The following is a 17,231-nucleotide window of genomic DNA, read 5'->3' on the forward strand; positions in this document are numbered from 1 at the left end:
GGAAGTGGGTCCAAGTAGTTGAGAACATGAAAGAGTCTATTGTCAATTAGGAAGCCACCTGAGGATCTTTGTCAATGCAATTTCAAAGATGTGCTGCAAGTCAAAGCCCAGTCTTAATGAGCTGAAAAGTGAATAGATTACAAGCAAGTTGACTTTGATAGTTCAAGAAGTGCACCTGGGAAGGAAAGACGATGCATAGTGCTGTGGTTATAAGAAAACTTGGAGATGAAGGACTCTTCATTGGTATTAATTTTTAATTAAAGAAGAGTTTAATCAAACATATCAAGAATGCCCCATAAGTGGAGTGACTTCCTGTTCTGAGCAGAGGAAATGTGGTCTCTATTTGCTCATAATTTAATTTACCCTTGCTTCTCAGTACTCTAAAATTTTCAGGAATAGCTTACCAACACCAACCAACAGAGCAGTAGACAAGTCCTCTGGAGAGCATATGTGCTCATCTTGACATTCCAGGGAATAGCCCACACCTTGCCCCTACCCTGTGATCCCACATATCAGAAGTACAGCTGTTCACATTCTATTCTTCTCTTGTCTCCCAGATTCCAATCTCATCACCCCCGCCCCATCAACCCTTCAACCCCCTCTCTCTCTTTCTCTCTCTCCATCATTTTTGTGGGTGTGATATGGAATATTCTCCATGCAATTAACTATTCTTCACAGATACAGGTTTTAAATGGCTGCATTGTATTCTGTGACATGAATTAATCATTACTTATCCTAAATCTCCTCTTATTGGACATTTGGTCTGTTTCAAGATGATTGTTCAGTCATCTAAATTTTTGTGTGCAATGGTGATTTGCTGAGGATATATTTCAAAAAATGCCAAGAAATGGAATCACTTGCACACAAAAAAGTCATGTTTTTATGGCTTTTGACATATATTACCAAATTGTTTTACTGGTAACTCAAATGCCTGATGATAACGAAGCTCTGAGAGAACGTAAGCCTTTGCCTTTGGTTGAACACATTTACATAATATGGTAAAAATCATCTGACACACAGGGAAAAACCAGATTTGATTGTTTTGGCCCATATTTTGAATTTACTAAGTTATACAGTGCTGGCCTCCACATTTTCCACTTGTGAAAATGTATTAGGTTAAATTAAATTGCTTCAGACATGCAGTTGAATTTGTCTGGTTCCCAGACTATGGTTATTCCCTTGACTGGTCAGCCTGGGGTGAAAAGCACTTCCTGGCAGTCAGCAGGTGTGTTGTGCTGGAATCTGGGAACATGAGAATCAACAAGAGGAAGGCTTTATCTACCAGATTAAACAAAAGGCATGGTGGATGCCTAAGGGCTAGCAGTAAACATAACATCAAGGAGTGGGGCTGAAGGACCTACCTCCTGCCTAGTACCCCAGAGGGTTCTGAGCCTGGTCCCTTCCGAGTTGTAGTCCCTGATCCCCAGATTCTAGGATCTTGCTGAATGGCCTGAGGACAAAAGACATTTTCCAGAGGCTTCCCCTAAGAAGGGGTTGCCAAATTTCTGGGAATACATACAAAGCTTGAGACACAGAAAGCCTGAGTGATCCGTGAATATAAACACATCAGTAGTGAAGTCCAGCTTTACATTTTTGAAAAAAGCCCCTTTTAAAAATGTCTTGGTTTTCAAAATAGTACCTTTCCCAAATTATGTTTATAGAGTAGCATCGAACAAGAAAGCTCTTTGATAAAAGCCTGCCTATTTCTGGAAGGGTGGAGATGGGAAGATGTGGGTGGGAGTCATGTTTGTTCACAGGCTCTTAGCTGCTGAGCTTTGATCATTCTGCAGAAAAGAGGTGAGATCGTTATGCCACCAATTCGTACCCTCAAACTGAACCCTGTTAATAAGTCTTGTCTCATCCACTCCATTAATGATCAGCAAATGACTAGAACTCTGGCCAAAAGGCCTAGACATCAGGATGAATGTCAAATAACAGCTGACACTGCCAACTAAAAATAGCACTTTGGATTTAAATGGGTGACTCAGACTTGATTTCCTACACTTGCCTGGGATAATATGGTACAGAGCAGGGTTGTTTTATGTTTTTCTTTTTTCCTTTCATGTGAAAGAAGGGTTTTATTGCAACTGTCTGGGCAGTGAGCTCAGAGTCAGCTCTGTGGGAGTTGAGTGCACCCACACTTTTACCTCCAAGGCCCTGGGGGCACAGGGCACTGTCGGCTTCCTAAGCACATCTATGCACTTGAACTTGTAGTCCAGGTTGGCAAAGAATGAGAGGATGGTGTAGGAAGTTATGTCAAAATTTAACACCATTTCCAGAAACTTCTGTCTTCGTACTCTACCCATCATTCTCTTTCACACAATTAAAAGGCTAACTAGTCAACGACTAATGACACAGGCTACATAACCCAGGATACCTCTTGACAGAGATGGCAAACTGGAAAACCAAATGTCCCTTTCCAGAATATGCCCATATGTATAATGAATATTAAGATGTTGACCAAATTGCCCAGATAAATATTTAAATAAAGTGTACAATGGAACATTACATCTGTTGCTCATTTGAGTTAAATACATTTTCACCGAATTAGTTAATTAATATTTGCTAATCAGATTGGTCGATGAGGTTTTCCTAGTTTCAAACAGTGACAGAATATGTCAGGCCAACAAAGGATGTTTCAACTGTGCCTTCTCAAGGTTTTTTGCCCCATCAAATGTATACCCCCGGAATCTAGATGAGTCTCTATTTACATACAAGTGTCTCCTCCCCTTGTACATTTTCCCACCTTACAGCCTGTTGCCAGATCCCATTATACTTAGGGAATATCCTGTCTGCCCAGGCTCCCTTCCTGGCTATTAGAGGTCAAAGCCCTTCTGCGTGCCTGAAAACAATTCTGCAAGTCTGGTTTTTACAGGGATCACAGGCCAAGGATACCTGTCCAGAACTCATTTACCAGTTCCAAGTGGGACAGCACAGCAAGAGGACATCAAATTGTGAAACCTACTAGTTAGGAGCTAGGCAGAACTGAGGTTATGATGAGGTTCACAGTTTAGACAATGAGGCTTTGAGGAAAGTTCCCATAGCTGGGAATTCATAGCAGCTTTACTGTGCTTCTTAAACCTCAGACTTAGGTGTGGGAGGAGCACCTGGAGTTGATACAAAGCAGATACAGCAGCTAGTGGCACTCGAATTCAGAGTCAGAGCTCCCAACAAAATTTGATTGAGAAATCACAACCTAGTCAATTCTCAGCCTGTAGGCTAAGATCAAGTGTGAGGAAACCGCAGCCCATAGACCCTAGCCCAAATAAACTGGACTCTTCCCACACCTATGCTGGCTTTTTGCAGTAAGCCTAAGTGCTTTAAGGATGTATCTGTTCTGGTCTCACTCTTAGGCTGTGGTCGGACAGGCTGGTGAGCTGGGAAAAGCCTTTGTGAGGCCCAGAAACTCTTTGTGTGGTGGCTGGGAGCTCCTTGGGAAGGGAGAAATCTCCTCTGGCCTTATTTGTCCAAGCCTGGCTTTCTTCTCTCCTCTACCTCCCACCCCTGTCCTCTCTCCACGAGTGCCTCAGAACCATCAAACCCCTCGGTGCCTTAGCCCTGACATTAGGACGCTGTCGGAGCCTCTTGGGCGTGGCTGCTGAGTGGCCAGTCTCTGGAAGTGAGTCGTCCATTTGTCGGGATGGACAGGGACCCTGCACAGGGACCCCGTGGCTGATGCTGTCTTGTTCCAGTGCTCGTTTTGAATCTTGGCCAACAGAACACAGAGCTCGTGCCACATGCAGTGAGCATAGCCCCTCCTTGGAGCCTGCCTACCTCTTCCCAAAGGAGGAAGAGTGGACAGTTTTGCAAACAGGAAAGGAGAATTTATGTGCTTCAGGAAGGGCAGTGCCCCTAAGAGGGAGAAATAACACTTGTTAAGAGGGAGAAGCTACGTCTAACTGTGTCTTTCTTGGTTTGCCTAAATGTAGGCCATTCAGTGGCTTCTCAGGAGAGAGAGAGGAGCGAGGGAGGGAGAGAATGGGAGAGATATGCAGGGAAAGCGATTAACCTGACTTCTTGTTATTGCAAAAGAAGTGCCACAGAAAATAACAATGTCTGGAGAAAGAGTAAATAAAGGACCCCTGTGGCGCAAGAAGGAATGGGGTGAAGGATGGACTTCCTATTGAAAACCGGACTTCAGCAGTGGAAGCTGGTTGTGAGTTACTCAGACTTATAAGCCATGAAATCTTTCATTAGGTTGGAGGGTGGATGGGTTACTTTCAATAAATTACTTCCAGGGATTTTGCTCGTTCCTCGAATTCCTTCCTGAATGGATCTGGGATAAACTGCTGAATCAAAGTGCCAGACAGGACCTGCAGCGCGGCCACCCAAATGATGAACAAGGGCCAGGGAAGGCCCAGCAAACGGCAGGATCTGAAGTTTCTCACACCAAAAGAAAAGCTTGCAACCCAAGTCCTGTTTTTCTGTCCGTTTTTATAAAACTATAGCTACTGTGTGTAGTTGACAAGGTAGACAAGAATTGTTTACCTTGGAATTGCCTTTTATTATAAACTTTTGAATGATTCGAGCATAAAGCAAAGTTAGTTTCTGATTTGTTAGATTCATTATGAAAATATTGTTTGTAATACAGAACTCAGGTAAGCAAATATGACAATATCATAAAGGTCTAAAAGTGACCTGGCGAACTGTAGTTAATGCTATTGGATATATGATCCCCATGTGAAGTTTCCTTTTTTGAAGATAGATTTAAGAGCCCTTAAACACTGATTAGATAAGGAGGAAAATGACAACTATAAGATTTGAAACCCAAGTGGCCGAGGAAATAGAGTTGCCATTAATGGAAATAGAAAGGACCCCAGGAATGACTGGCTTGAGAGAAAGCTGATGTCACATGCTGAGTGTGAGATGTTAGAGAGATACCGAGTTAGAAACAGGACCTTGGAGGCAGGTGTGACTTGGAAAAAGTTCTAGGAATTAGTTGTAGTAGAAGCCAAGGAAGTAGATATGATCAAAAAGTGAGAGATGGTGAGGGAGCAGAGAAAGATGCGAAGAAGACACCTGGAAAACACAACTGTGTGGGGACTGGCCAAGGACAGGAGTTCCTGGAGATGGAAACGAGGAAATAAACTAAGGAGAGAACCAGCACAGAGCGTTTGTATGGAGGCCAAGGGAGAGTGTGATCAACAGTGGCCTACAAGGCCTTAGATGGCCTGGGTTCTGTAGCTGTCTGACCCCTTGCTATGAGCCTTCCCTCAGCTTTTTCCTTTCTAGTGACCTGGCCTCCTTGCTGCTCCCTGAACACACAGATGTGTTCTAAGTTAGGGCCTTAGCACTGGCTATAGCTTCTACCTGGAGCACCCTCTCTCCGAGGTCCACATGGCTCTCTCTCTCTCCTCCTGCAAGCCTCTGTCACCTTCTCAGTGAAATGTACCCAACTGCCCTTGCAACACCAAAACCTCCTCCTACCTGCACCTCTGTGACTCCCTACCCTGCCCTATTTTTCCTTTTTTCTCTAGCTTTTGTTTATTAACACTGGATCATTTACTTACTAATTTGTCTATGTAGTTAATTCATAACCAGTACTAATAATTTACAATTTTATATGTTGTATAGTGTCTGCCTCTCTACACCAATAAAATATAACCTTTACAAAGGCAGAGATCTTTGTTTTATTAACCTATCCGAAGTGCCTAGGACAGTGCTTGATACAGAGAAACACTTAATGACTATTTGTTGAAGGAAGAATGAACAGTGTTGAATGCTGCTGAGAAGGAAAGGAGAATGGTACCAAGGCAACGTCATTGGATGGATGTTTTAGGAAGCGCTTGGCAATGCTAAGGAGAGCAGTTGTGGGAGAGTAATTGGACAGTGGAGTGGGTAAGTGGGGCAGGGTAGAGGAAGTGAAAGCAGCAAAGATCATAGTACCTAAATCACAGAGCAAATTAATGTTTGGGCATAATATTTAAAATTCCGGAACTGAAGTAACTGCATCAGGTCTTTCTGAGTCTGGTATTGGAAGACAAAAGGCACATCACTGGTAGGCAATCACAACAGGCTGGCCTGCGAGGAGTTGCAATTTAGAGGTCAGGATGTGACTTGCAGTGTATCCAGATTCATGTAATAATGCACTGTTCTGTAAGGGAGGTACACAGAGTGTTCAAGTAAACCTATTTTAAGACAGTCCAATTTTTGCAAAATGGAAAGCTACAAATCACATGAGTCAAGGGTGATGGATTTAGATGAAGATAAGAGAGGAAGGGGAAGTGGGAAACTGAGAGAGCCGCTAGGGCTAAACAAAAAGCACAGGAAGAAAACAGCAGGGAGAAGACACCTCCCTGCTGAGGAAAGGCGACAGTCTGGGCCTGCCCCAGAGAAAACAGCCCCATCCGAGGGCCACAAGGGAGGAAAGGGCAAGCCGAGGAGGAGGCCATTCTTGGAAGTTAAGACGGCCAGAGGAAAACAACAAGCTCAATTATAGAAAGATCTGCAGAAAGGGGATCTGCTGGAGGACGGAGAAATTGGAACTTGAGACAGTGAATAAGCCAGAAAACAAAGCCTCAAGGAGGAGAGGGAAAGAGAAAACCTTGAGGGCAGTCAAAGGAGGAATAAATTCACTTCAAGAACATGCTCCAAGAATAGGAGAGAACATGCAAGGGCACAGAGAGAGTTAAAGGAGAAACTCGAGAAACAAAAACTAAGAAGAAGGAGATGAAAATCTGAATGCACCTTTTGTATGAGACACTGGGAAGTGTTCAAGTTTGAGTGTGAATTTGATGTTAGGTCATTCATTCATTCATTCTGTTGTAGCATGCACTTGCACACATAACATAAACACCTGGTGAGGGTGAGATGCAGAGAGCTGGGGCCCAGGAGGGGAAAGGGATGTTTAATTTCAGACCCACATGATGTTCACTTAAGGCTTCAGTAGTGTTTAACTCTAGAGAACCTGGAATGGGCTCACTAGGAGCCCATTAATTGGTGAAATGTGGAACCACTTAGGAAAAATTTATAACACTTTTCTTATGTGGGATGCAAGGCTTCATCAATGAGCTAGACCCGCCTACTGTTTGTCCTGGAGAACACAGTATCTCCTTTGGTAGAGGTGACTTTCCTGTGTCTTAGGACTTGGTAGGGGGCTTTTCCTCACTAACAAGAACCACACAAGAATGACAACAGTGAACATCAATTAGGGAGTTTCATGACATGAACTGTGCTAAGCTCTTTATATATGGTCGCTCCTTACTATTCACAAATTCTGCATTCATCTACTTGCTAAAATTTATTTATGACTCCAAAATCAATACTTGCAATGCTTTCATGGTCATTCATGGACAAGCACAGAGCAGAGGATAATTTAAGTCCCCCAGTGAGAATGCACCTTCCTCCTCACGCTTTGCCTTTTAGTTTCAGCTCTCATACCATAAACTGGGGTCCTTGTGGTGGTCTATTCTGTACCACATTTTTTTTTTTGCATTTTTGTAGATATTTCACTGTTTCAAGTAGCCTCCAAGCTAGTGCTGAAGTGCTGTCTGGCATTCCTGTGTGCAAGGAGGCTGTGATCTGCCTTACAGAGAATACATGATTAGATAAATCTCCACCAGGCATGAGTTATAGTGCTGTTGGCTAGGAGTTTAATGTTAAAGAATCAGTCAAATGTATTTGAATAAAATGCCTTTACACAGAAACACACGTAAAACAAGGGAATTGTATTGATTGGTTGGCAAAAGTATTGTGACCAGTAACTCACAGGAACCTAACTCTGTATTTCCATGAGGAACTTGGTTCAGTGTTTGCTAATTCAGTATTTGGAGTGACTTTATGGAGTGGAACTGCCACAAACAATGAGAATCAACTCTACTTTATTTCATTTAGTGGTTACAGGTAGATAAAGTAATTCTTCAAAGGGCCAATTTTACAGAAATACAGGCCTAGAAGAATGTTAGGCCTTAAATGTTGTATTCAAGGTCATAATACTGGCAAGGGACTCGAGCCCAGCTCTGCCTCCAGACCAGCACATGGTGTTTCTGCTGCCCTAGTGTGAGGGTGCCGAGGGGAAGGATGGATTCCACATAGTGGAGGGAGGATTTTATTCATGAACAAACATGAGCTGACTCCAGGAGACTCCTAGGAATTGTTTAATGGGAATTTAAAGTAAAACTGGAAGTTTTGAAATCACAAGTAGAGAAGGAACCAGGAAAACAGTTTGTTATTGTTGTGACTGTTTATATTCCTGAATGCTGTGACCTATGGAAACTTGGGGCTACGTGAGGTTGTGATCATACTTTGAAAAGAATAAAACATTATGCAAATATGTGGTACGATAGAAAAACACTGAACTGGGAGCAGAAAATTCTAGTTCTAGTCCCAATTCTGCCAGTAACTTGCTGTCGGCCTTTGAGAAAGTCTCCTTCTTAGCCCACACCTTAACCGCCTGACCTATAAATGAAAATGCTGGTAAATGATTTTCTCTGCTTGAAGTTTTTCTGATGTGGAAACTGTACAGCTCTGTCTAGATTCTACCTGGGTGACTGGAAGTCCTACATTGCCTGGAGTAGGCTTGGTGTATGCCTTTTGTCTTAGCATTAATACTAACGGCATCTTCTTTCAGAATCAAAGGTGTGCCCGTTTGGATAATAAATCATGATTATCCTGTGCTTCACCAATATTTGTTCCTTGGGTCTTCTTGGCTGAGTCAGACTGAAGAAAACCTTACCCTTGTCTCAATAGTGGGGACCAGCTGGGGTCACCTCTTCCAGACACAGTGGGTTCTTGCTGTCTGGTTGCTGAGCTGCTTGGCTCTTACCTGCTGCCACATTCCTGGCCCATCTCACCTGGTTCTTGCCTCACATCTTACACCTTGAATATGAAATGTCCCGCTGCTTAAACTGAGAAACAATTCTGCTTTGCCTTTTGGCTTCCCAAAAAGGAAATTATTTCAGCTGTACTGTGAAAAGAGGACAGTAATTAATGTAAAGAAAAAGTAGTTTGATATAGTACTGCTGATTCAAAGACATAATATGTTATAATGTAGTCATTCCTAGTCCTATTAGATTTGATGCTATTTTTCATCAAATTACCTACAATCATAATATAATTATATCAATACTGACTGAATATAATAAAAATTAATTTTAAAATATGGAGCTAGATCAAGAAGTGAGATGTTGAAACAAAATCTTCTGCCACTCAATTTCAAGTCTTTCTAAACATACTCTTTCATTCTCTTACTATCGTAAAAAAGTTACATGAATCACTATGTGAAATAAAATTGTTTTCACTATAAAACAAAGCAATGACCTATAGAAATAAAACAAAAAGAAAATAGTTATACCTTATTCTTTTTAGTAGGTTAAAATGGACTACATAATTTTATTATACTCTTAATTTGCTTAGCAAAACGTTTCCTCCCAGATACTGAAACAAAAACTTTAGCTCAGGCCAGATTTAATAATCCTAAACTTTCTGAATGTCATCTGAAAAATTAAACAATTGGTCAAATTCTCTAATCTGTGTTTCTGGTTCAAAATCCTTGTCCCCGTCTTTCTAGGTGACCTTCAGCTATTCAACCCAAAAATGTAGTATGTTAATGATTGAACAAACATCACAATACTGGCATCCTGCTCAAAATACTGTTTCTGCACTCTGCTCATGGGTTTGAAACAAATAATTTCTCAGTAGTAATTGCTTGCTTTCCAGAAAGAGCTACGGTTCAAGAAGAAGGGTTGGGGGGAAACTGGTACTAGTCACAAACCTGATTGGCTAACATCTATTTTAGAATCCTTTGGGACAATATTGAGGTGGGTTATATTGGCTAAAAGACCATATTTCTGGGAACTTGCCAGCCAGAAACTCAAATGAAAGCCTGTGCCCTGGAAGCTCTGAAGCAAAGATATCAAAGTAATACTGTGTCCCTTCATAGTGCCTGCTCCGTAGTCAGGAAATGACCCTAGGTGACCCTGGGAAGACCCAAGGCCTGGCAAGGCCCTGGCTGGTCTACGCCCTAAAGAGGAAGAAACCACCAGCATCTTTTATTTGATTCAGTTCAGTTTAAAATATCATCCCCTGTCTGTGCCAACAAGGGGCAACTTGATCTTATGAGCAAACAACAAAAGCAATTTTGCATTAGAGGAGGAAAAAAAAACAAAAACTGTTTGTTTCTTACACTTTCTGCAAATATCTTAGTTTGAAATGCTAAATGTTTTTAGGACACTTTAACTTTGTTTGAGATGTGTATTAAGTACAAATCTTTTTTATGATATTGGGCATTTATGCTCAATCTCTTTTCTGTTAATAATTTTTCTTATTTGATTATTTTTAAAAAGAAAAAGAAAACAAATGTCTCTTTGTCCAGTGTGTGGTTCCAGATATTTTACTTTTAAATGTTTACCTAAGGAAAAAAGAATGAGATTGCTATTTTCCAAGCCTGGAAGGATGGAATTTGCTATTTGTTTATGGAAGTCATTGGTGCTACTGCCTTACCTGCTACCACTGCCCTACCCAGCCACTTTCTCATTCTTCAAAAGTTTCACTGACATGAACCTCACATGTGGGTGCCAGGTTATGACCACATGCATAGTTTCATCTTCATCTTATGCAACATTTGGGGTAAAAGGAAGGTTATGTGGTAACCAGTTTATGTCTTGAACTATGGGCAAAGATTGACCAGGCCAAGCCCTGAGACACACAGTGTTGAGAGCCAAGACATAAAGTCGTGAAGATTCAGGCCCAGAGCCCAGCAGGGCACAGGCTGGAGGGGCGATGTGAGTGATCAGCAACACCATGAAGACTCTGCTCCTGGCTCAGGAATGCTTTTTTGTCCCTGTTTTGGATTTTTCATCATGAGCGGATATGTTTTCTCACCTCAGGTGAGAGCCTGAGTGGGAGCTGGGGGACTATAGGTGTTCTCTGCCACTGACTGGAGGGGAGCACAGCCAAGAATCATAAGCACTTTTGCCTTCATGACTGTATTTTCTTATGGTTAGAAACAAAACTAAACAATGTAAATAACTCTGCTTAATGGAAATCAGGAAAGAGAAGAGGCGGCTATGAAGTGATGTTACACACCGTGCATGGACCCTAATTGTCACCTAAATGTAAGAGGAGGCCAGGCACTGAGAATGCCCTGTGCAAGGAAATAATAAAAGCAAACCCTCCAGGACATTTCCCACAAACCCAAATATTTCAAAGTAACAAAAATAAGAAGAGTGCCCTTTCTGAGTCACAAAATTGGCATGAAGTGAATTGGTTCTATGCTCGCTGTAATCATTGTTCAAGGAGGAAGTGGGGAAGCCATTGAATGTGTTCGGTGAGCTAGAAAGTAACTTTCCTGACTGGAAGGAAATGATCAAGGATGAGAAGCTAGGAGGAAAGAGGTGTTTTTGACCAGGTCTCATTCTTCTCACTCTGTGTCTGGCCTTGAAAAGGACAGATTGCAGAATAGGAAAAAAAAATAGTTTGAACCTTCCCAAGAGATGAGCAAACAGCTCTCCTTCAGAAGAGGATGAGCTGTCAATGATACTGACTCTGTGACATCTCACAAAGGTAGGAACACTATTAGGCCATCACTGGTGTTTTGGTTTACAGGACTCTATTCTCCTTCCCTCAAAACTTTGATGAGATGCAACTTCCTTCCTGAGCTGAACTGTTGCGTTAGTTGTAGTATCTTGTCTTATGCCTCATTACTCACTATCAGAGCTCAGTGATGAAATGATAGAAAACTTGAGTCAGTGATGGGGACTACTTGAGACTGAGCAGGCAACAAAATGAAACCTTCAGGAGGCTTCCGGAAAGAGGGACAGGAGAGGAAGCAGTGGAGGGAATTTCGTGCTGGGCTCCTGGAGGTACCATAAACAGGATAAAGATCTGGGACTTGTATGTAATCAAAAAGCACAGGGGATAACTCAAAAGTGTTCAAGGACAGGAAAGAAAGCAGACTTGGCCTTCTTGCAGTAGCACTGGCTGGTAATGGTTGAAACGTGAGTGATCACATTCTAGTTAGGCACATTTCTTCAACTTTCATTTCATATTGTATTGTACCTTATATATGTGAAAAAATTTAATATGATAATGAAATTGCTTTTTGATTTTTTTTTTTTTTGTTTTAAAAAGCATAGTCAACTGTGTTCCTGCTTCATCCAGTTTCTCCTAATTAAAGAAAGCCTGTCTGCAGACCTCTGTACTTGTAGCTGATACCTGTGTATACACATTGGGGTACATTATAATTTCAGAGTTAGTGCACTTTAATAAATTATTTAACAAATCATCAGCCTCCATAAGATTGGCCTTGAATATCCATATCTGTTAAAGTCCTTTTCTTGTTAAACCTAAAAAATGCAAATGCCAAGATTGCTGCTATGGTGTACTAACTTTTGTCACAGTGACATGCCCTGTCACAGGGCGTATGTGTTCTGTTATACAATTGAAGTATTGGATATACTATTGAAATGTTTTTGTACTTTGAAATCTCAGATAAACTTAATTCTAAAAGAAGCATGACATCAACAGCCTCACACCTACTTATATCTTACAGTTCTTTCTGTCTAATGCTGGCAACCTGAGCATGTTCCAGGCAAGGAACATTCAATAGCATTTTACTGCTCCAATAAGTTATTTCAATTAGCAATGTCAAAGGCAGTCACTAAACAGATGGTGCATAACCTTCATACAATCTCATATGATTTTCTACTAATTACTGTAGAAAAATTGATTAAGTTTTTTTTGAATGGAATAACTTCTATCACACTTCAAAAACTACATAATGAAGATAGTCACAGCTTGCTGCTCTCTAAAAAAAAAAAAACAGAAATGGCATCTTTACTTTGTTTCAAATCCCCAACCCTGGTGGCGGTTCAAAGTTATGGCAGTTATAACCCCTTACGTCATTATAAGGAGGAAGGTTAAATACTGAGTTAGCATCCTTTAAAACTAAGAGTATGACTACAGTGGGGTGGAATTTGGGACTTCATGCCAACTCCCTGTTTCTGTTCTATTTTCCCTTTTCTGACTTCTAGGCCAACAGGAGAGCGGGGAGGGCCGCACTTTTGTTACCCTTCTTAAAGAATTGTGTTGAGTTTGGGAAACAAAGATGGGTGTCTGAGTGGGTAGTTGAGGATGGACTGCAGGCACAGAAAAAACCAGCTGGTGTGCCCCTCTCACCACCAGCAGACCCTTCTTCCTCATTGGTTCAGGGCAAACAATCTCCAAGAATTCAAGGAAACACTTAGAGTTATTTTCTGTTATTTCACTTTTCCTTGATCTGGAGCCAATGCAGAAAGAAATCTAAAGGTGAAGGAAAGGCAGCATTCAGCACTGAGCAAGTCCATGTTGGAGAAGGGTAATGTTACCATCACCTATACCCAAGAGAAGGGACCAAGATGCCCTGGGTAATGCTCAGTATCACCTGGGACTGCCACTGTCTCCTGTCGTCGTTAGCACTGCTGAGTTTAAGCTTTGAGCCAGGAATTAAGCCAAAATCTCCATGGATCTGTCTAACTTAGTCTTTGCCTCCATGACAGCTTGTTACATCCTGAGGTAGAGCCTTTGTAAACCCTGTGTTCAAAGGGCCCTGGTAAGGCACATCTTCTGTCTTGGACCAGAAAGTTGCTTAAGCACAGAGCCTAAAGGCAGAGCTGCCATGGTCTACTCATGGGGATTGAGTACTTATTGAAGCCAATGTCACACACCTGTTTGTCATTTTCACCTCCAAACGAAGAGTCATGCTGTACATCAGTGAGAAATGTTCAGTTCTCATCTGTCAGCTGTTTGTTTGTTTGTTTGTTTTTGCTCTCTTTCTATGTGAGAAGACATTTAATCATGGACTCATTGGGCATGCAACATTGTGTGGCCTCTGAAGGCTGAGCTTTTAGTTCTGTCATCAGAACAAATGTAAAAGAATTGAATAATGAAATCTGAAAGATTGTTGCTTCAAATCTAAAAATATTTTATCCCTTTTTTACCTTCTCTAAATAGTATTATACATTGAAGGCAAAACAATAACTTCGGATTCTAAAAAGTTTAACATTGCTTACATGTTCAAATTTCTGTTTTGAAGTTCCTTTAAAGGGCCTAATTACTACAACCAAATCATACAATTAAAAAGTTTGTATGCTGCTGAAATAATCACATCAGATGTATTGCTTCCAGTAGGATAAATCTTCTCAAAGATTTCAGCTATGAAGACCAAATCTACAGAAGATAGCAACTCAGTAAGACTTATTTATAAAAGTTTAGTCTTATTGCCAATATCCATGAGATATCACAAAATCAACTTAAATATTTGTAATAAAGGATTACAGACTAGGAAATATATTTCTTTAATAAAAATAACTCATGAAAGTTGAATTGTGACTAAGAGGAAGAGAAAAGAAGGAAAGAAACTAACGATTGTTAAATACTTATTAGGTGCATAGATTTATATACTTTACATCATGTAACTGTTAAAAGAGCCCTGTGAAGTGGGTATTATGACTAATGCTTTGAAGCTGAGGGAATTGAAGCTCAGAGAATTTGAGTAACTGGACCAAAGTCATATAGCTAGTAAGTGAAGAGCTAGGATTCAAATCTAGGTCTGTATGCTTCCAAAATTCACTCTCATTCTTTGTATGAGAGGCCAATTAAAAACCCCCTACATCCCTCTGAATTTGAACTCAATTGAGAAATAAGACAGAGAGATGCAGATCAAAGCACTCATTTTCTTACCAATAAAAATGACTGCAAAATGTGGCTTTCGATGTGTGACTGATTTGCTTGCTATAGTTCTCAGGGAATTGGAAATCCTTGCCCTCGTGGTTCCTGGCTCAGCAGGACCCCTGAGGGGCCTCTCCCTGCCCAGGGAAAGAGACTGCTCTAGAAGGTTTACTACACCAGTGAGGAGAAGATGAGCCCATGGGGGATTGGCTGGCTGAGGGCGAAATCGAGGCTGGAGCCAAGTGTGCTGAGCTTTCACATGAGGTCCTTTGCTCCTGTTCCCTGGAGGCATAAATGGCTGGGGTAGACAGAAGCAGGGGTATTTCTTCTGTCCTTTCTTGCTTAGGGAGTGGGGGTGGAAATCTCCCTGCATCTAAGGAAATTTGAAAAGACAAACTATGGTTGCTTCTTCAAGCAAACCACCTCACCACACTATCCAGGGGCTAAAACCCACTTGCCGCTGCTAAATTATGCCAAGAGAGAACATTCTGATCTTTCTCCTCCATTCTAGGCATGGCAGTATGGTTTGGTGCTTAAAGCCATGGAGTTTTGAGTTGCAGACCTAGGTTTGAGTGCTGAATCTACTAGCTTCAGGGTTTTAAACAAGGTTCTTAATCTCTCTAAACCTTATTTTTCTCAAAGATGAAAACTGGATGTAGTTGTGAGGATAGTGCATGCACATAGTATGTGCACTTGGCACGTTAATTAGCTATTATTGTGGACATAATTTCTCCTAAGAAAAAGGATGAACTAATTGCAGGGCCTAGCCTAAGCTCTGAGAAGTCATTCGTTATAGCATTTCAGTCCATAGTAAACAAGAAGAAATGAGCCAAAGAGTTTAAACCAGGGAAGGCATAGCTGTAGTCACCAAACAACCTGTTAAAGGCGAGCTGTAGTCACCAAACAACCTATTACGGACTGAATTGTGTTCTTCAAATTCATATGTTGAAGTCCTAACCCCAAGTACCGTATATGACTGTATTTGGGGATAGGGTCCCTAAAGAAGTCATTCGACTGGAATGAGTCATATTGGATTGGGTGTTGGGAATTGGCTGGCCAAGGGAGAAATCAAGGCTGGAACCCAGTGCTGAACTCTCACATCAGGTCCTTTGCTCCTCTTACCAGGACCCTAATCCAATATGACTGGCATCTTTATAAGAAGAGGAAGAGGCACCAGGGAGGTATACATGCGGAGAAAAGGCCATGTGTGGACACAGTAAGATGACGGACATCTGTAAGCCAAGGAGGGAGACCTCAGAAGAAACCAATCTTGCCTGCACCTTGATCTTGGATGTCCAGCCTCCAGAACTGTGAAAAAACTGAACTGGTAATGTTTAAGCCCCCTAGTCTGTGGTATTTTGTTGTGGTGGCCCTAGCAGACAAATATACAACCCAAAGGAATATTGTTTCCGCATTCTCCCTCTTCCACTTTATAGTTTTTTCTCCTTTGTTTCTTTCTTTTTCTCTTTTACTTTCCTTTTCTTCTCTTCTCTTTCCTCTTTCCTTTGGTTTTTAATTTTAATATTAATTTTTGGCCTTCCTATACCTCCTTTTTCCTTTCCAGGAAGCTGAATTCCAGACAATTAACTATTCATCTCATCAGTTCAGCAAAGCAAATGCCCTCAATGGTTTTTTTTGTGATTTAATTATTATAGGATCAGAATGTAACTTATTCCTCTGGGAAAAATGAAACATAAAAATTTCAGAAATAAGATTTTGGGCCAGCTTCGTTGGTTTTAAGAGAAGGAAGGGAGGAGACTCATGCAGGTTTGACGCTGAGCCGCACCATGTTGTTGGGCCTGGCAGGCACTCGAGGCTTTAGGTCTTGTTTGAATCCAGACTAGAAAATCATTACTTTCTAAAAGCCTTGAGGGTTTGGGTCTAGAAAAGTCTATGTGAAGAGAGAATCGTTTGGAAAAAGTTTTGCCGAACTAAAGAAAAGTTTCCACAGTTACCTTTTCTGTCCTCATGTAGAGCATCTTTGTTAACTAGGTCTTGGATCAATCCAAGCTGTGTCTGAGAGTAACCATTCATAATTTCTCACCGGCCAACACTAACACCCTTTAGAAAAGGAACTCAAAGCAGCCTCGCAGCCAGAGTCATGCGATCGTGGTGGGAGTACAGCTCCTCACCAAGGTCAGCTCCTCAGTGAAATCCATGCCTTCTGGAGGACTGCTTGTAAATAAATATAAAGCATGAACATTAAAAAATAATTTGGCTCTGACCATCAAATAGTGAAAGAGTGTATCAATTTCATTATTATATAAGCATACATGACCAAATTCAGCTAGAGTGGAGTCTTGGCTCGAGTGCCAAGCTTGGATTTCCCCAAGGAACACTTTCCCATAATTCATAATGAAAATCTTTCCATTTACTGTGGTTCAACTATTTGCAGAAATTTCAGGCTGGGCTCAGTGGCCCTAAATTTATGCATGCTGGTATACTGAGAAGATCACCATGTCACGGAGGCTTGTCCCTCCCAGTTTACTCCTGGAGTCTATTTAATTTGCAACTCTAACTCTGTGTTCCCAGGATTGCATCAAATTTGGACTTTCCTCACATCTCAGCAGCCGCACTTTGCTTGA

At 41.3% G+C, this 17,231-nt stretch overlaps 1 protein-coding gene across 1 annotated transcript in view; it reads left to right on the forward strand.

Annotated features, from left to right (window-relative positions):
* The window catches only part of LACC1 (laccase domain containing 1), a 140,170-nt gene extending 123,292 nt beyond the window's left edge, over positions 1 to 16,878 (forward strand). The window contains exon 9 of the transcript XR_007720728.1: positions 15,772 to 16,878. The gene's annotated coding sequence lies outside the window, so the exon portion shown is untranslated. The remainder of the gene's footprint in view (positions 1 to 15,771) is intronic.
* Positions 16,879 to 17,231: the final 353 nt, after the last annotated feature.

This window comes from Macaca thibetana, chromosome 17, assembly GCF_024542745.1.
Source record: "Macaca thibetana thibetana isolate TM-01 chromosome 17, ASM2454274v1, whole genome shotgun sequence".
Classification (NCBI taxonomy): Eukaryota; Metazoa; Chordata; class Mammalia; order Primates; family Cercopithecidae; genus Macaca; species Macaca thibetana.